Source organism: Triticum dicoccoides, chromosome 5A, assembly GCF_002162155.2.
Source record: "Triticum dicoccoides isolate Atlit2015 ecotype Zavitan chromosome 5A, WEW_v2.0, whole genome shotgun sequence".
NCBI lineage: Eukaryota > Viridiplantae > Streptophyta > Magnoliopsida > Poales > Poaceae > Triticum > Triticum dicoccoides.
The window spans coordinates 617,817,836-617,837,911 of record NC_041388.1 but is presented as its reverse complement, the minus strand read 5'-3'; positions in this window follow the sequence as shown (position 1 = coordinate 617,837,911).

The window sequence follows — 20,076 nt, the reverse complement described above, 5'->3', positions numbered from 1 at the left end:
ATGTTTTGATGTACCGAAGGTAGTTCAGAGTCGCGGATGTGATCACGAACATGACGAGGAGTCTCGAAATGGTCGAGACATAAATATTGATATATTGGAAGCCTATATTTGGATATCGCAAGTGTTCCGGGTGAAATCGGGATTTTACCGGAGTACCGGGGGTTACCGGACCCCCCCCCCCCCGGGGTTTAATGGGCCAAGATGGGCCTTAGTGGAGAAGAGGAGGGGCGGCCAGGGCAGGCCGCGCGCCCCCTCTCTCTCTAGTCCGAATTGGACAAGGACGGGGGGCGCCCCCTTTCCTTCCTCTCTTCCTCCTCATTCCCCCTTCTCCAACTCCAACTAGGAAAGGAGGGAGTCCTACTCCCGGTGGGAGTAGGACTCCTCCCTGGCACGCCTCCTCCTGGCCGTCCGCCTCTCCTCCCTTGCTCCTTTATATATGGGGGCAAGGGGGCACCTCTAGACACACAAGTTGATCACAAAGATCTCTCCCAGCCGTGTGCGGTGCCCCCTTCCACCATAATCCATCTCGGTCATACTATAGCGGTGTTTAGGCGAAGCCCTGCTACGGTAGCTTCATCAACATCGTCACCACGCCGTCGTGCTGACGAAGCTCTTCCCCGAGCTCTACTGGATCGTGAGTTTGCGGGATGTCACCGAGCTAAACGTGTGCTGAACGCGGAGGTGCCGTACGTTCGGTACTGATGATCGGTCGATCGTGAAGACGTACGACTACATCAACCGCATTGTCATAATGCTTCCGCTTAACGGTCTACGAGGGTACGTGGACGACACTCTCCCCTCTCATTGCTGTGCATCGCCATGATCCTGCGTGTGCGTAGGATTTTTTTTTTAAATTACTACGTTCCCCAACTATGGCATCCGAGCCTGGTTTTATGCGTAGATGTTATATGCACGAGTAGAACACAAGTGAGTTGTCGGCGATACAAGTCATACTGCTTACCAGCATGTCATACTTTGGTTCGACGGTATTGTTGGATGTAGCGGCCCGGACCGACATTACGCGTACGCTTACGCGAGACTGGTTCTACCGACGTGCTTTGCACACAGGTGGCTGGCGGGTGTCAGTTTCTCCAACTTTAGTTGAACCGAGTGTGGCTACGCCCGGTCCTTGAGAAGGTTAAAACCACACTAACTTGACGAACTATCGTTGTGGTTTTGATGCGTAGGTAAGAACGGTTCTTGCTCAGCCCGTAGCAGCCACATAAAACTTGCAACAACAAAGTAGAGGACGTCTAACTTATTTTTGCAGGGCATGTTGTGATGTGATATGGTCAAGACATGATGCTATATTTATTGTATGATATGATCATGTTTTGTAACCGAGTTATCGGCAACTGGCAGGAGCCATATGGTTGTTGCTTTATTGTATGCAATGTAATCGCCCTGTAATTGCTTTACTTTATCACTAAGCGGTAGCGATAGTCGTAGAAGCAATAGTTGGTGAGACGACAACGATGCTACGATGGAGATCAAGGTGCCGCGCCGGTGACGATGGTGATCATGACGGTGCTTCGAAGATGGAGATCACAAGCACAAGATGATGATGGCCATATCATATCACTTATATCGTTTGCATGTAATGTTTATCCTTTATGCATCTTATTCTGCTTTGTTTGACGGTAGCAATATAAGATGATCTCTCACTAAATTTCAAGATAAAAGTGTTCTCCCTAAGTATGCACCATTGCCAAAGTTCGTCGTGCCAAGACACCACGTGATGATTGGGTGCGATAAGCTCTACGTCCATCTACAACAGGCGCAAGCCAGTTTCGCACACGCAGAATACTCGGGTTAAACTTGACGAGCCTAGCATATGCAGATATGGCCTCGGAACACTGAGACCAAAAGGTCGAGCGTGAATCATATAGTAGATATGATCAACATAGTCATGTTCACCATTGAAAACTACTCCATTTCATGTGATGATTGGTTATGGTTTAGTTGATATGGATCACGTGATCACTTAGATGATTAGAGGGATGTCTATTTAAGTGGGAGTTCTTAAGTAATATGATTAATTAAACTTAAATTTATCATGAACTTAGTACCTCATAGTATTTTTCTTATTTATGTTGTTGTAGATAGATGGCCCATGCTGTTGTTCCGTTGAATTTTAATGCGTTCCTTGAGAAAGCAAAGTTGAAAGATGATGGTAGCAATTACACGAACTGGGTCCGTAACTTGAGGATTATCCTCATTGCCGCACAGAAGAATTACGTCCTGGAAGCACCACTGGGTGCCAGGCCTGCTGCAAATGCTGCTGACAATGTTAAGAACGTTTGGCAGAGTAAAGCTGATGACTACTCGATAGTTCAGTGTGCCATGCTTTACGGCTTAGAACCGGGACTTCAACAAGGTTTTGAACGTCATGGAGCATATGAGATGTTCCAGGAGTTGATGTTAATATTTCAAGCAAATGCCCGAATTGAGAGATATGAAGTCTCTAATAAGTTCTATAGCTGCAAGATGGAGGAGAATAGTTCTGTCAGTGAGCATATACTCAAAATGTCTGGGTATCATAATCACTTGACTCAAGTGAGAGTTAATCTTCCTGTTGATAGTGTCATTGACAGAGTTCTTCAATCACTGCCACCAAGCTACAAAAGCTTCTTGATGAACTATAATATGCAATGGATGAATAAGACTATTCCCGAGCTCTTCGCGATGCTAAAGGCGGCGGAGGTAGAAATCAAGAAGGAGCATCAATTGTTGATGGTCGATAAGACCACCAGTTTCAAGAAAAAGGGCAAAGGGAAGAAGAAGGGGAACTTCAAGAAGAACAGCAAACAAGTTGCTGCTCAGGAGAAGAAACCCAAGTCTAGACCTAAGCCTGATACTGAGTGCTTCTACTACAAACAGACTGGTCACTGGAAGTGGAACTGCCCCAAGTATTTGGCGGATAAGAAGGATGGCAAAGTGAACAAAGGTATATGTGATATACATGTTATTGATGTGTACCTTACCAGAGCTCGCAGTAGCACCTGGGTATTTGATACTAGTTTTGTTGCTAATATTTGCAACTCGAAACAGGGACTACGGATTAAGTGAAGACTGGCTAAGGACGAGGTGACGATGCACGTGGGAAATGGTTCCAAAGTCGATGTGATCGCCAACCGCACGCTACCTCTACATCTACCTTCGGGATTAGTTTTAGACCTAAATAATTGTTATTTGGTGCCAGCATTAAGCATGAACATTATATCTGGATCTTGTTTGATGCGAGACGGTTATTCATTTAAATCTGAGAATAATGGTTGTTCTATTTATATGAGTAATATATTTTATGGTCATGCACCCTTAAAGAGTGGTCTATTCTTGTTGAATCTCGATAATAGTGATACGCATATTCATAATGTTGAAGCCAAAAGATGCAGAGTTGATAATGATAGTGCAACTTATCTATCGCACTGCCATTTGGGTCATATTGGTATAAAGCGCATGAAGAAACTCCATACTAATGGACTTTTGGAATCACTTGGTACTTGTGAACCATGCCTTATGGGTAAGATGACTAAAATGCTGTTCTCCAAAACTATGGAGCGAGCAACAGATTTGTTGGAAATCATACATACTGATGTATGTGGTCCGATGAATATTGAGGCTCGCGGCGGGTGTCGTTATTTTCTCACCTTCATAGATGATTTGAGCAGATATGGGTATATCTACTTAATGAAACATAAGTTTGAAACATTTGAAAAGTTCAAAGAATTTCAGAGTGAAGTGGAAAATCATCATAACAAGAAAATAAAGTTTCTTTGATCTGATCGTGGAGGAGAATATTTGAGTTACGAGTTTGGTCTACATTTGAAACAATGTAGAATAGTTTCACAACTCACACCACACGGAACACCACAGCGTAATGGTGTGTCCGAACGTCGTAATCATACTTTACTAGATATGGTACGATCTATGATATCTCTTACTGATTTACTGCTATCATTTTGGGGTTATGCTTTAGAGATGTGTCGATGGGAACGACACCTATGGGATCACAAGAATCCCTACTACGGTTGCGGGGCGCGGGGTCATGAGAAGAGCGGATCAAACAGATAGCACACGGTTTGTTTATCCAGGTTCGGGCCGCAAGGATTCGTAAAACCCTACTCCTGCTTTGGTGGATTGTATATCTGTGTTCTTGAGCTAGCTATGGGGCGTGAGGAGCTCCAAAAAGCCAAATCCTTCTCCTGGTCGCCTCGGGCCTCCTTTTATAGGAAAAGGGGTGGCCACAGTGGCACACAGGAGGTGGAAAGGGAACAGCAATGCGAGGTTATCCCTCGCATTACATGACAAGGCGCATTTAATGTGTCCTGCTTAGGTGTCCTTGCTTTATCGGGGACGGGGGAGAGACCTGTCTCGTCCGTCGCCGCTCCCTCTCGTGTCGACACGCGCCCTGGCTTGCGGCGCCCGCGGTGCCATGTAGGCAGGCAGGCAGCTGAGGTGGCGCAGTGGTGGGTCTCCACGAAGATCCGCATGCCGCCACACAGGTGCCTGCCCAGCTGGTTGGGTCGCCAGCTGCATGCGAACAGCGGTGGAGGTTTGACTGGCGTGGGCCTGATGGTGGCCCTATGGGTGTTCTTGGCAAGGGCCTTGCCGGGGCACCAGCAAGGGTCTTGCCGTGGCGCCTGCTGTCATCCCCGGAAAGGCTCTTGTCGGGGGCCTTGTGGTACTCCTTGGCTGGGATCCCGCCAAGGATCATCATCTTCTAAAGGGTGTATCCGATCTTGAATGTCTTCACAAAGATCTGCATGCCACCACGGGGATGTCTCCCGAATCCTTGCCCCATGGGGGCAGTGGACTCAAGGGTGACTTACTCCGTAGGTGTGGGGCGAGCTGCCACGGCAAGCGTCTTGCTGGGTTTACTAAAACCGCCTCCCGACAAGGATCTTGCCGGGGGGTCCGCTTAGTCCCCTTTGCTCTTTGTGGTCTTTGTCTTGGCGTCGTTCTGCTTCTCCTGAGCTTCGGCCTTACCTTGGCTCACCTCCCTTGCCTTGCTCAGTGTGGTGGTGCCCGTGGCTCAGACTGCCCCTGCACAGTTATAGGGGTAAAAAAAGTGTACTCCTCTTTTTGTACACCGACAGGAGCCCCCGGGCCTGGGCCACACGTAAGCGCAATCGCGTCGTTGGGCTAGGCCCAAAAACGGTGCGCGGGCAGGAGGGGCGGTTTTTACCGTGGTAAGTTTCTTCGCGCGATGTGCTTCCCACGCTTCCCGCGCGTGGCGCAGCATGGGGAGGCATGTGTGACGTGGGCAGCATGCGTGAGGCTGAGCTCTGCATGCATGCGTCACGTCGTAGTAAAGGGGGCGGTTCGTGCCCTCCCCATAAACGGAGGGAGGCGTGGAGGCGCGGCCCATTTACTGAACGGGGCCAAGGCGTGGTCTTCAAGGCGTCCACTCCCTACGATCATGGGGTGGGGAGAGGTCGCCTCACCCGTCGCCTCGGTCCTGCACGCCTACCACGTGGCTCTCGTGCGCTTGGGGTGGAAAACGATGGAGGCGGGAAACCGGGCCGCCGCGGGCTGGGGCGGCGGGTCGGTCCCAGTTCCGTGCGCCTTTCGCGTCTTGATTGGCTGAGTGGGGAGGCCGATCCCCCACCCCGTTCCTTTATAAAGAGCGGGAGGGGGATGGTGTCCCGCATTCCTTTATCTCCTCCTTCCTTCAGCTTCTGCTCCCCTCTTCCATCCGCCATGGAGAGAGGGAATCCTGGTCCTTCAATGGTGACGGCGAGGGTCGCCGCTCGACAACGTGTCCCTCCTTCTCCTGCACCCGTGGTGGCAGAGCCAGCCGCGAGGGGAAGGGGGATGGGGCGAGGCCGTGGGCGAGGCCGAGGCGCTCGGGGAAGAGGAGGACGGGGCGGCGCACCGGCCTCGCCTCCGCCAGCAGTTCCTCCCCCCATGGAGGGCCACGTTGGGAATGACCCTTGCGAGTTCTTCGTCAGGATGCGCCGGCCGCCTCGCCGTCGCCTTTGTCTCCCGACTCCATTCGCGCGGATCCGCCGGAGTCGTTGTGGCTGCACATGAGGGGCTGCGGGATCAGTGGCACGCGGGCCCACGTCGACTTCCCCTCCCCTCACGTGATGTATCTCCGTCGGGGATGGAAGACATTTACCCATATCCACTGCTTGACGGAGGGGCTCACTCTCCTTTTTAAGCTGATGGAGGGTGGCCTTCTCTCCGTCAAGGTCTTCGGGTGCTTTGGGACCCGTGCAAGGTGCTGCGTGGAGAGCTCTTCTGATAGTGAAGACTCCTCCTCGGGTGGGAGTGACGAGGAGGACAGCGGCAGCGACGACGAGGGTAGTAGGCGGCAGGATGACGGGTCCGATTAGGTGCCGGGTGCCGCTCCGTGCGTCACCGGCGACCCCATCATCCGCGTCACCGGCTCCCTGAACTTCTCGGGGTCGTCTCCTTGGGCGGCTGGCGTTGGGAGGCCGTGGAAGAGGAAGAGGGCGGGCGGCAAGGCCGTCTAGTCGGAGTACATAGGCATCGACGCCTTCGACGCGTGCTGACATCCTGCCGCCTCGTCTTCGAGCACTGCTTCCGGCGCCGCCATCACCATCCAGCCTTTGGACGGCCACCAAGATGTTCTCTTGGTGTCTTCTCCCACCCGTAGCTCGCCTAGGCGCTCCTTTTGTCTCTTTCGCCTCCTTGACCTGCCTCCTGAGGAGAGGGAAAAAGAAAGGGATTACAGGCACCTTATCTCTTTTTAGTTTGTAAGCCTTCGGGCCTTTGTTGAATTTAAAACTTGTAATCCCATCATTCATGTTTTTCATTCCCTATGGACTGTACCTGAGTGGAATGTTTTTAATGAAAAAGGGATGCTTGCCGGGTCATTTGTTTGCGGGTGGAACCCACGACAAGGAGTAAATCCTTGATATCTTCAAGATAAACATTTCCTTGCCCGGCAATAGGCCTTGTCGTCTCCCCACTTCGCTCGACCTTCCTCACGCCTTTGGCGGAGGCAGGGACGAGGCGGGTTCTGGCTCCTTGTTTCATCCTTTCGCTGCCGCGACTACGACCAAACTTGGCCCCAGGAATGAACCCTAGGGCCTAGAGTTATGGGAGCATGGTAGCTTAGGGGAAAACGAGGTTTCACATACCTCAGCCCATAATGGAATGCATGATAAGGGATGAAGAACTTATCTGAAGATGCAGCCCCCGGCAACCCTGGTTCGCCGTGGGTGAATCTTCGCTCTTGCAGCCCCCGGCAATGCTGGCTTGTCGGGGGCTAGATGCTGGTCTGTTCATCTTCTTTTCCTCCCCAAGTGGTTCGGCATGGATATCCGTGTGTCCTGTGAACCAAAGAAGACAAAAGAAACACAAAGAGACGCACACTCGACCTCTAAGCTAGGGGTTAGTCGCCGCTAAGCACTATCAACCCTAACCAAGGACGAGACTCGACCTAGCATGCATGCTATAACTTAGGGCGCCAGCGCTTCATTTTTTTTGCTTAGGGTCTACGCCTGGCTTTGTACAAAGGGTTACATGCATCATCGGCAATGCTTGTAGAAAAGGTGGCTTGCTGGGGGGCCTGGCAAGCCGCGCCTCATGGGTAAAACTTGCGAAGATTCTCAATGTCCCAGGAGTTACTCACCGGAACGGCATCTTTGGTCACCAGGCGGACTGCGCCGGGCCTGGTGACTCGTATTACTCGATAAGGGCCTTCCCACTTTGGCGTCAACTTGTTGGAATTCTTGGCCGATTGAACGTGCCGAAGAACAAGGTCGCCTTCCTCAACGCTTCGGGCATGAACCTTGCGGCTATGGTAGCGGCACAAGGCTTGCTAGTAGCGTGCTGCTCTCACAGCCGCCCGAAGACGATCTTCCTCAAGGAGCATTGCGTCATCTTGCCGCAGTTGCTCTTGCTCAAGCTCATCATAAGCGAGCACTCGAGGTGACCCTTATATGAGTTAAGTGGGGAGAACTGCTTCTGCCCCGTATACTAGGACAAAGGGTGTCTGGCCGGTGGCTCAATTTGGCGTCATCCTGATCGACCAAAGAACCATCGGCAACTCATCAATCTAGCGCCTTCCACTCTTGTGCAGCCTGTCAAAGGTCTTGGTCCTTAAGCCTCGCAGTACTTCAGTGTTTGCCCTCTCAGCTTGACCATTGCTTCGTGGGTAAGCAACGGAAGCGAAACAGACTTTGTTGCCGAGGTCTTGGATATATTGCATGAAGGTGCGGCTTGTGAACTGTGTGCCATTGTCGGTGATGACCCTGTTGGGTACACCAAAATGGCACACTAGTCCCTTGAAGAACTTGACGACTGACTAAGCTGTGACCTTCCTCACTGCCTCCACCTCCGGCCACTTTGTGAACTTGTCGATTGCAACGTACAAGTACTCAAAGCCCCCGACAGCGCAGGGGAAAGGGCCCAGTATGTCGAGCCCCCAGACCGAGAAGGGCCAGGAGAGAGGAATGGTTTGAAGGGCTTGAGCTGGCTGATGAAGCTTCTTTGAATGGAACTGACACGCTTCACACCTGGTGACTAGTGTCGTCGCATCCTGGAGGGCGGTGGGCCAGAAGAAGCCTTGCCGAAATGCCTTGCCGGCAAGGGCCCTTGACCCGATGTGGGATCCACATATGCCTCCGTGTATCTCTGCCAACAGCTCCAGTCCTTCCTCCCGAGGGATACACTTCAATTTCACGCCGTTTGGCCTCTTTCTATACGGGACGTCATCGACGAATTGGTACATGGTAGAGCGATGGGCTGCTTTTTCTGCTTCTTCCTGCTCTTCAGGAAGTTCCCCTGTTTGGAGGAATCGGACGGTATGCGTGCCCACGCTGGAGCCTAGGGCTCGACGGCGAGGACTGAAGGCATTTCCTCCGCTATGGGAGCGGCTGTCTCGACAGCAAGAGCTTGACGCTCCGCCGGAGCTAGCCGTCCCGTGGCGGGTTCAGTGTCCCCGGCAACATCCTTGCCGGCGGCTCCGGGGAGCTCGGCGGGAAAGTACTTGCCGGGTCCTGATTTCCTCCTCTTGTTCTGCTCTGTTGATGGATCAACGGATGGTTGAGTTAGCTAGAGCACAAAGGTACCTGGTTCCACAAGTAGCTTGAGGGCAGCGTGTTTTGACATGTAATCGGCGATATCGTTCTCCGCTCGGGGAAAGTATTCAGCCTGTATACCATCGAAATGCTCTCCCAGCTTTCTCACTTCATCGACGTAGGCCTTCATCAACGGGCTCTGGTAGTCCTTGTTGACTTGCTTGACGACGAGCTGCTAGTCGCCCCTGACGATGAGCTTCTTGATTCCGAGGTCCGCTGCGATCCTAAGACCGGCAAGCAGCCCTTCGTACTCTACCGTATTGTTTGTTGACACCTCCATGGGGAAGTGCATCTAGATCACATACTTGAGGTGCTCTCCGGTGGGCGCGACAAGCAGTACACCAGCCCCGGCGCCGTGTAAGGAGAAAGCTCCATCAAAGTACATGATCCAACTGCAACTTGCCTCCTTGCCGGGGTGAGCAGTCTCTTGGGCTTCTTCGTCAGGCGTTGCGGTCCACTCTGCAATGAACTCCGCCAGGACTCGGCTCTGAATCGTTGAAGTACTTTCAAACTTGAGGCCGAAGCTGGACAGCTCCAGTGGTCATTCCACAATTCTTCTCGTTGCATCTGGATTGTGCAATATCCGTTGCAGAGGGAGGCGAGTGATGATAGTGATCTCGTGTGCCTGGAAGTAGTGACGCACCTTCCTCGAGGCCATAAGAAGGCCGAAGAGTAGTTTCTGCATGCCGAAGTACCTTGATCTAGCTCCCTGGAGGAGGGAACTAACAAAGTATACCGGGTGCTGCATCATTTTCTTCTTCGGCGGCACATCAACTGGTTGTGTCGTCTCTGCATTGGTGGTGTCGGGCTCTGTCGCTGCCATTACCTCGTCGTCAACCTCTCTCTGCGCCACTAGTGCGGCGCTGACTACCTGGTTCGTTGCCGCCAGGTATAGCAGCAACGGCTCCTGTGGCCTAGGCACAACTAGTATTGGCGCGGAGGAGAGGTACTTCTTCAAATCTTGCAATGCTGCTTTGGCTTCTGGCGTCCACTCCATCGGGCCCGCCTTTTTCAGGATCTTGAAAAAGGGAAGGGCGTGCTCGGCAGACTTGGAAATGAATCTGCCCATGGCGGCGACGCAACCAGCAAGCCGACGCACATCCTTGATTCGCTTGGGTGCTTCAATCTGCTCTATTGCTTTGATCTTGTCCGGATTGGCCTCTATCCCATGCTGTGATACAAAGAACCTGAGAAGCTTGCCGGACGAGACGCCAAAGACGCACTTCTCAGGGTTCAGCTTGAGATTGATCTTGCGCAGGTTTGCAAATGTTTCTTGCAAATCCGGTATGAGGGTTGCCCTGTCCTTGGTTTTGACCACTATGTCATCCATATAAGCTTCCATATTTCTATGGAGCTGGGGTTCAAAACCAATCTGGACCGCCCTTGCAAATGTCGAACCAGCACTCTTCAGCCCGAAAGGCATCCGCATGAAACAATACGTACCACATGGGGTGATGAATGTTGTTTTCTCTTCGTCTTCTCTTGTCATGAAGATCTGGTGGTAGCCGGAGTAGGCATCGAGGAATGACAACCGATCACACCCAGCTATGGAGTCAACAATCTGGTCGATGCGCGGGAATGGGAAGGGGTCCTTAGGACAAGCCTTATTGATATCTGTGTAATCAATACACAGCCTCCACTTCCCATTAGCCTTGCGCACTACGACCGGATTGGCCAACCACGTTGGATGGAGCACTCCTCTTACCAAACCCGCTGCTTCCAGTTTCCGGATCTCCTCTGTGATGAACTCTTGTCGTTCCAAAGCTTGCTTTCCGACCTTCTGCTTGACAGACCGCACATGAGGACAGACATCAAGGTGGTGCTCAATCACCTCCCTGGGAACGCCGGGGATGTCGGAAGCTTGCCATGCAAACACATCGACATTCGCCCGCAGGAAGGTGACGAGCGTGTCTTCCTATTTGTCATCAAGGGTGGAGCTTATGGTGAAAGCCCCTCCCGTGCCGTCCTCATTGACAGAAAACTTCTTGGTTCCCGGCGGTATGGCCCTGGGCTTCTTGTTTCCGCCGGTGGAGCTCTCTGGCACGTCCTCGACGGGAGCGCTACACTTCGAAGAGGTGCGCTTGCCGGAGTGGGTGTCCGAGGTCTCACCAGTCTTCTTCTTCTTCTTCCCTCCCGGGGTCCCAGCGGCAGGAGCAAGTGCCCTAGTGGCGGCAGCTGCTGCAACTGCTTGCTGGTATAGTTGGTCAGTGCAAATCAGCGCATCTTTCTTATCGGAGGGGATGGTGATGATCGTCACATGTCCTGGCATCTTCAGGGTGTTGTAGGCGTAGTGTGACGCCGCCATGAACTTGGCCAGTGCTGGGCGGCCAAGGATCCCGTTGTAAGGCAAGGGGATCTTGGCAACATCAAACACGATCCTCTCCGTCCTGTAGTTCAAATTGCTTCCAAAAGTCACGGGCAGCGTGACCTTTCCCTTAGGTTGGCTTCTTCCCGGGTTGACCCCCTGAAACGTGCCCATCTCTTTGAGGTCTCCATCAGGAATCTACAGTTTCTCGATCACGGCAGGCGAGATCAAGTTTAGACCGGCCCCGCCATCGACTAGCATCTTTGTCACCTTGAGGTTGCGTAGTTGAGGTTGCGTATTATTGGTGAAACCAACAATGGCAAGCACCCGACCGCAGTAGTGCGATCAGGGTGATCCTCAGTGTCAAAAATGATAGGTGTGCTGGACCACTCCAGCGGCCTTTGGGCATCAAACGACGGCTCTGCCACTGTATTCTCTCGCGCCCACTGTTTAAGCTGGCGGTGAGAAGTATGCAGCGAGGCGCCGCCATCGATGCACATGGCCTCTGTAGCTTTCTGAAACCCTTGGTCGTCGGATTCGTCGTCCTCTTCGTGATCGTCATCTTCTGGCTTTTTGTCACGGCCCCGGGCGGGCCTCTCCTATTGTTTATCCTTGCCGCGATGGCCCGCCTGGCCGTCACGCTTCTTGCCGGACCCCTTAGCACCGTCTTGGCCCTTCTCCTTGTCCCGCCTCTCATATTCAGCCCTCTGCTTCTCAGCGAGGAGCTCAACCTATCGGCAGTCTTGGAGAGCATGGCCTTTGGTGCGATGGATCTTGCAGTATCGCTTGTCGGAGTTTCCTAGCTTCTCGGCAACCGCCAAGGCCCGGCAGGCGACACATCTGGCAATTTCCTTACCGGGGTCATCTGCCTTGGTTTTCTTGGTGCAGCCGGTGTCATCAGATCCCTCAACGGCAAGCACGGCTTTACCTTTGTGCTTCCTGTTGCGGCGCCGGCCCTTCTTCGCCGGGGCGGCAGTATCATCATCTGAGGAGTCGGTTTCCACGCCGGCATCTTCGCCCGGGTACTTCCTTCCCTCTTCAGCCCGGGCACCTCTGTCAGCAAGAACATAGAGTTCTGCTACATCTTTCACCTTGTTCATTGCCAGCTCTTCGCGCATCTTGCGGTTGCGCATGTTCTGATGGAACGCGCTGGTGATGGCGGCAGGGTGAACATCAGGGATATTGTACTGTAACCAGTTGAACCTCTATATATACTTGCGGAGACTCTCGCCTCCCTTCCGGGGAATGACGTGCAGGCCGCTCGCTTGGCCATGGGCTTGGTGGACTCCAGTAAAGGCGCCCACAAACTCATGGCACAAATTCGACCAGGAGGAAATAGAGTCTACTGGCAAGTGTATCAACCATGACATGGCGTTGGGTTTAAGAGCCAACGGAAAGTAATTCACAAGCACCTTATTGTCGCGGGCTCCGGCAGCTTGCATCGCAATGGTGTAGATACTGAGGAACTCGGATGGGTGGGTCTTGCCCCTGTACTTTTCTCCCACGTCAGGTTTGAGGGTGCGGTGAGTGGGCCACTGGAACTGCCACAGCTCACGGGTAAAAGCCAAACAGCCTACTTCGTAAGGTAGGCCTCCGGGGCTCTCCGGTGCCGGGTGGTTCACAGCAGGCCCTGCTCGCCTGTCTGACTGGTGGCGCGCTCCACGCCGGCGCTCGATAGTGGTTCGAGCGTCTTCATGTTCTCGTTCCCAAAGGACTTGGCGCTGGTCACAGTGGGTCCGCGGGTCGGACGACGCTATGGAGATTTCGTCACCCGTAACATCGCGATGGGCTGGCGTCCGCGGTACCGGGCGGGGAGGAGGCGAGTGCACCGTGGTCGCGGCGCCGCTGGCTTTCCTGCCACTGGTGTGTGGGACTCCGTCGGAGCGTCGACCCAAGGGCTCCACCAGACTCGGTTCGTCATTGTTGGCCACCGCAACAAGGCTTCGGATAGTGGCTCTCCATTCGTCGAGTTTCCCTGTAGTGGGAGGAAAATCGAGGAGCAACTGCACACGCGCCAGGGCTTCTGCTGGCGTTGGTGGCAGTGAAACCTGCACGGTTCGCGATGCGCTTCAACTTCTAACCATGTCAGAAGGAGCTCTATCATGACCCAGCTGTCGCATGCCATCTTCACCAGCGCCTCGGCAAGCGGGCAGGTCTTCTACCTCCCGGGAGTGGCGCTCGGGGCTCTTCCCGCGGCGATGCCCGGGGTCTTCGGCGTGATTACGCCGTTCGTTGCGCGCCGCTTGAGAGGAGCGCACCGTCGGTGCCGGTGTGGGAGTCTTGGAGGCCCTCGCATCGCCTTCGGGCGGGGTGGCAGCGATCTTGGAAGGCCCCGCGCCACCCGCGGAGGGCCTGGCTCCGTCTTTGGATTTGGCGGCGTGCGGCCCGTTACCAGGCGCACAAACATCGCCGCCTCCCAAACTCCGGCTGCTGGGACAGTGTTGGTGTTCGCGAACGGCGCCCCGGGTCCTTTCTGCGACCGGTCCGCTGCTCGCCCGCATCGGGACGGGATGTCTGGCTTCTGACAGGCCAACCACCACCGTCGTCTTCTTCTTGGGCGCCATGACGATGAAGAAGCATCGAACTAACTGCTAAAGCCGATTCTAACAACTGTGCCCCCCCTACCTGGCGCGCCAAAGATGTCGGTGGGAACGACACCTATGGGATCACAAGAATCCCTACTACGGTTGCGAGGCGCGGGGTCATGAGAAGAGCGGATCAAACAGATAGCACACGGTTCATTTATCCAGGTTCGGGCCGCGAGGATGCGTAAAACCCTACTCCTGCTTTGGTGGATTGTATATCTGTGTTCTTGAGCTAGCTATGGGGTGTGAGGAGCTCCAAAAAGCCGAATCCTTCTCCTGGTCGCCTCGGGCCTCCTTTTATAGGAAAAGGGGTGGCCACAGTGGCACACAGGAGGTGGAAAGGGAACAGCGATGCGAGGTTATCCCTCGCATTACATGACAAGGCGCATTTAATGCGTCCTGCTTAGGTGTCCTTGCCTTATCGGGGACGGGGGAGAGACCTGTCTCGTCCGTCGCCGCTCCCTCTCGTGTCGACACACGCCCTGGCCTGCGGCCCCCGCAGTGCCATGTAGGCAGGCAGGCAGCTGAGGTGGCGTAGTGGTGGGTCTCCATGAAGATCCGCATGCCGCCACACAGGTGCCTGCCCAGCTGGTTGGGTCGGCAGCTGCATGCGAACGGTGGTGGAGGTTTGACTGGCGTGGGCCTAATGGTGGCCCTACGGGTGTTCTTCGCAAGGGCCTTGCCGGGGCCCGGCAAGGCTCTTGCCAGGGGCCTTGTGGTCCTCCTTGGCTGGGATCCCGCCAAGGATCATCATCTTCTAAAGGGTGTATCTGATCTTGAATGTCTTCACAAAGATCTGCATCCCACCACGGGGATGTCTCCCGAATCCTTGCCCCATGGGGGCAGTGGACTCAAGGGTGACTTACTCCGTAGGTGTGGGGCGAGCTGCCACGGCAAGGGTCTTGCCGGGTTTGCTAAAACCGCCTCCCGGCAAGGATCTTGCCGGGGAGGTCCGCTTCGTCCCCTTTGCTCTTTGTGGTCTTGGTCTTGGCGTCGTTCTGCTTCTCCTGAGCTTCGGCCTTACCTTGGCTCACCTCCCTTGCCTTGCTCAGTGTGGTGGTGCCCGTGGCTCAAACTGCCCGTGCATAGTTATAGGGGTACCAAAAGTGCACCCCTCCTTTTATACACCGACAAGATGGCTGCATTCACGTTAAATAGGGCACCATCAAAATCCGTCGAGACGACGCCTTATGAACTATGGTTTGGCAAGAAACCAAAGTTGTCATTTCTTAAAGTTTGGGGCTGCGATGCTTATGTGAAAAAACTTCAACCTGATAAGCTCGAACCCAAATCGGAGAAATGTGTCTTCATGGGATACCCAAAGGAAACTATTGGGTACACCTTCTATCACAGATCCGAAGGCAAGATTTTCGTTGCTAAGAATGGATCCTTTCTAGAGAAGGAGTTTCTCTCGAAAGAAGTGAGTGGTAGGAAAGTAGAACTTGATGAGGTAATTGTACCTGCTCCCTTATTGGAAAGTAGTTCATCACAGAAATCGGTTCCTGTGACATCTACACCAATTAGTGAGGAAGCTAATGATGATAATCATGAAACTTCAGATCAAGTTACTTCCGAACCTCGTAGGTCAACCAGAGCAAGATCCGCGCCAGAGTGGTACGGTAATCCAGTTCTGGAGGTCATGTTACTTGACCATGACGAACCTACAAACTATGAGGATGTGATAATGAGCCCAGATTCCGCAAAATGGCTTGAGACCATGAAATCTGAGATGGGATCCATGTATGAGAACAAACTGTGGACTTTGGTTGACTTGCCCGATGATCGACAAGCCATCGAGAACAAATGGATCTTCAAGAAGAAGACAGACGCTGACGGTAATGTTACTGTCTAAAAAGCTCGACTTGTTGCAAAAGGTTTTCGACAAGTTCAAGGAGTTGACTACGATGAGACCTTCTCAGCCGTAGTGATGCTTAAGTCCGTCCGAATCATGTTAGCAATTGCCGCATTTTATGATTATGAAATTTGGCAACTAGGAAAAGGCATGCTAGTGGCGCACCAAATTTGCCTTCTAATGGTGCACTACCGGTGCGCCACTGGCATCACGCCATTAGAATTAAATTCTAATGGCGCACCACCGGTGCGCCATTAGTATCTGGTGTTCTAATGGCGCACCACGTAGTGCGCCATTAGTATAGCCTGCAGTGCGCCATTAGAATGCCTCCCAGGGGGCCATATGTACCCATGTGCTTTGGCATTCTAATGGCGCACCAGCAGTTAATGCGCCATTAGTGTGATGATCACAGTGCGCCATTAGTGTCTTGTGTGGTGCGCCATTAGAATGCCTCCCAGGGGGCCATATGTACCCATGTGCTTTGCATTCTAATGGCGCACCAGCGGTTAATGCGCCATTAGTGTGATGATCACAGTGCGCCATTAGTGTCTTGTGTGGTGCGCCATTAGTATGAATATTAGGTTTTATTTTACTTTTTTGCTTTTCTGATTTTTGCACAGGTTACAAAATATATTATTGGACAGGATATAAACAGCAGCACACAGCAACATCAGATTCATCGAATACAATAGAAGATTAGTCTCCGAATACAATTCATCATATTAGTCTCCGAATTCAAAAGACCGAACAAAGATAAAACATTACAAGTCTCAAGACCGCGAGTATCGAGTTTGTCGGAAGTAATACTAATCCTATCAAGTCCTACTAATCATCATCATACAACTTCTACTCGTTATTCATAACAAGTCATACGATCATCATCTTGATAGTCTTCGAACCAACCCTACTTAATCGTTCTTAGCACATGATCATCAGTATTAGGCAGGACCTAAATACCCTATTTAAGCTAAAATAGCATAAAACAATATAGACCCTGACTCTCCATTATGGAGAATGGAGAACATCCTGTCTCCAATTCTTGCGCTTCGCTTCCTTTTGCTTCCAAGAAGCTCCTTACGACTGTCCATACATTTTTTCCATCCTTTGATTTTCATGTCTCCACTTCTTTTAGAAATCTCGTATGGACAGTTGAGATTCGTAGGACGACCTGGCTGTATGTTCAAAACATTAACACTACCTTTCATATACATCATATGAGGCACACAATTCTCTGGGATTATCTGTTGAAAAACATAGTAATAACTTCATAGTTAGCAATGATGTACTAGTTTTAGAAGTATGCAAAAGATGCACGGATGTCGTAATAGTAAAAATCTTACCAGGGTATCTCCATGGTAGTTACCGTAGTTGAACACATGCACTAGTGGCACGTATTTACCATAATGTTGAGGAGTTTGATTGTAGATATTGTAATTCTCAATGTCAGTACAAAATCCGACCAAATGATTTTTCTCCTTGTAAGTTGTTAATTCGGAGCCATCGGTGTAGTGGGTTTTGTCTACCATCTCCCGCACATTCTTTGAACAATAAAAATAAGCTGTCAATGGAAATAAGCTGTCAACTATTTTGAAATAAACAATATAAATTAGCTAATACTATGTTTGAGAAACTCACATAGCGGTAGAACTGGAGGCGTATCAACAAGGACCCAAATGTCCATATTGTCTTGGTTGATGTCAGGATTACCAAGATCCATGGTGATAAGCATACCCTCATCAAAACCATACATCTTGCAAAATGCTTCCCAATTTTTGCAACCAAAATGGGTTACGCTCTCAGAATTATATAGATTTACTTCAAACTCCACATCGTGATGAGTCCTTAGGTGAATTTTCTTTGTTTCGGAAATTTCATGGTCTTCAAAATCCATCCTCTCCAAGACATAGTGTCTTGCATGGCATGGGATAAGCTATACTCGAATTGTAAAAGATGAAAATTACACGTTGAAATAGTTGAAGTCATGCTTAATTATGAAAATAACACTTGTCGTCGTTGTGTACCGTTTCAACTTCGAAGGTCTCCTCGAGCTTAATGCTGAAGCGTCGATCATCGTCCAGGTGAGGCATGTTGCACAGACCTCGATCGTTGTGGCACCAGTCGCACTCCGCCGGGAGACTTTCATCGTTTGATGATGATGACGACATATCCTGGGACAGCTCCCAGAATTGCTTGCCGCCCGAACCACCGGCCTCATCGTTGTGGGCCATGTTTCGCTCTAAATAGGAAAAAAGTTTGGTCAAAAAGTTGGTTATTGTCAAGGAACAAGATCATGGTCTCATCATTTAGGGTTTGTCGACACCGAGGCACCCTAAAAGCCTAAGCTTTCATCATTTAGGGTTTGTCGATGTCGAGGCACCCTAAAAGCCTAAGCGTACATCATTTAGGTTCTCATCGACACCGAGGCATCCGGGGCAGCCAAGTTAAGTTTTCATCATTTAGGGTTTATCGATGCCGAGGCACCCTAGGTTGGGCCTAATCACTTGGCACTAATCACTTGGCTCTATTGCCACCTATGGTTTAATACAGCAAGAATAAAGGGGCAGTTGATCCTACTTAATTAAGTACTAAGATACCCCGGCCCATTCATTAGTAGCAAGTACCTCATATGTCCGATTTTTAGCAAAGTCATGCTAAAATTCACAGAAAATTTCAGCACGACCTTTGCTGAAAATAGGACATATGGAGTACCCGAATTTGCCGGAACGGAATTTAATCGACATTCCGGCAAACTCAAGGGCCTCTCAGGGTACCTGCAAAATCATCACGACACGAAGGGCCTCTCAAGGGCCTCAAGCAGCAGCGGCGTCTCCCGGGACCCCATTTTTTTGCTAAATTTCGTTGAGCAACAATCAGAGCATAAAATTCAGCATATTTCTATACAACAGCACTGTAAAGATGAAGAACAGTTCTACAGCAGCCCATTTATATACAATAGCATCTTTGGTCATACCAATTTCTGAAACAATTCAAATTTGAACTGTATCTTTGGTCATACAAATCTCTGAAACTATACAAATCTGAAATATATATTTGGTCATACAAATTGATGGAACTAATCAAATCTGAACTGTATCTTTGGTCATACAAATCTCTGAAAATTTTCTAAATCTGTGGTCATACAAATTTATGGAACTAATCAAATTATGATAGCTGGACACATAAATTATGATAGATTGTGATAGCTTGGGGAATAGATTATGATAGATTGTGATGCATGGACTTGTTCTACTCCAGGTTTTCAGTTTACAAACACATACAAGCACAAGCAGTGCCAGAGATGATATTTGCTAGATATAATTTCGGCAATGAGATTTAAATAGAGCTGTGGTGATGTAACCTAGGTGAATATACACGAAATAAGGTTTACTGGTGCTACCCAATGCTAGTAATCAAGCAGTAACATAAAATGCTAGTAAGTTCACTGCTCTACCGACTGGTGACAGGGTCCAAACCGAAAGCTATATGCTACCACAATCTATCATGAACACGGCCCAAACAAAGTCAATTCTACACTACATCTGACAGACTACTCCGTGTTCTCTCAGATTTCCTCCACTCGCCGAGATGGGTTCCCACCCAGCCCAGCCATCCCCGCCTCTCCTCTCTCACGCGCACGCAGCAACCCAGAAAAACACAAGACAAGCAGTAGAATCTCTGCTCTACCGGGAGGCAACGAAGTGGCCAAGGTCACAGGGAGTGATACCTGAGCGAAAGCCCTAGGCTAGCGCGAGGGGGCGGAGCGCTGCTGCTGCTGTTGTTGCTCGGGGACGGCGAGGTCAGAGTGGGCGGTGCGGGAAGGCGGCGGGAGGCGGGGGAGGGGGTTCCGCCGATCCGGCCGGAGGGGCGAGAGGTGGGAGGAGATGAGGCGGCGGCGCGGCCGGGTGGGTGCGTGGGGCACTCCTCCCTGGTCCGGACTGGCCACGCTTCTCGCGGACGGCGAAGGAGGCGAGGGGCGGCGAGGGGGACGGCGAACACAGTCGGGGGGCAGCGGGTGAGATCGATGAGGCAGGGGAGGGATTAGAGAGATTGGGGATTTAGTGTGGGGGAAGCTTTCTAATGGCGCACCACCCCCTCGTGCGCCATAAGTACGACTATTCTAATGGCGCACCACCCCTCAGTGCGCCATTAGAATTTTGTTTTAATCATAACATTAATATTTTTTTATAAAAACAGTAATAATTTTTTTAAAAATATGTTCAAATTTGTTACTTGAAAATATCAACGGCGGCGCGGTGGAGCGGGGGAGGGTGCGGGGGG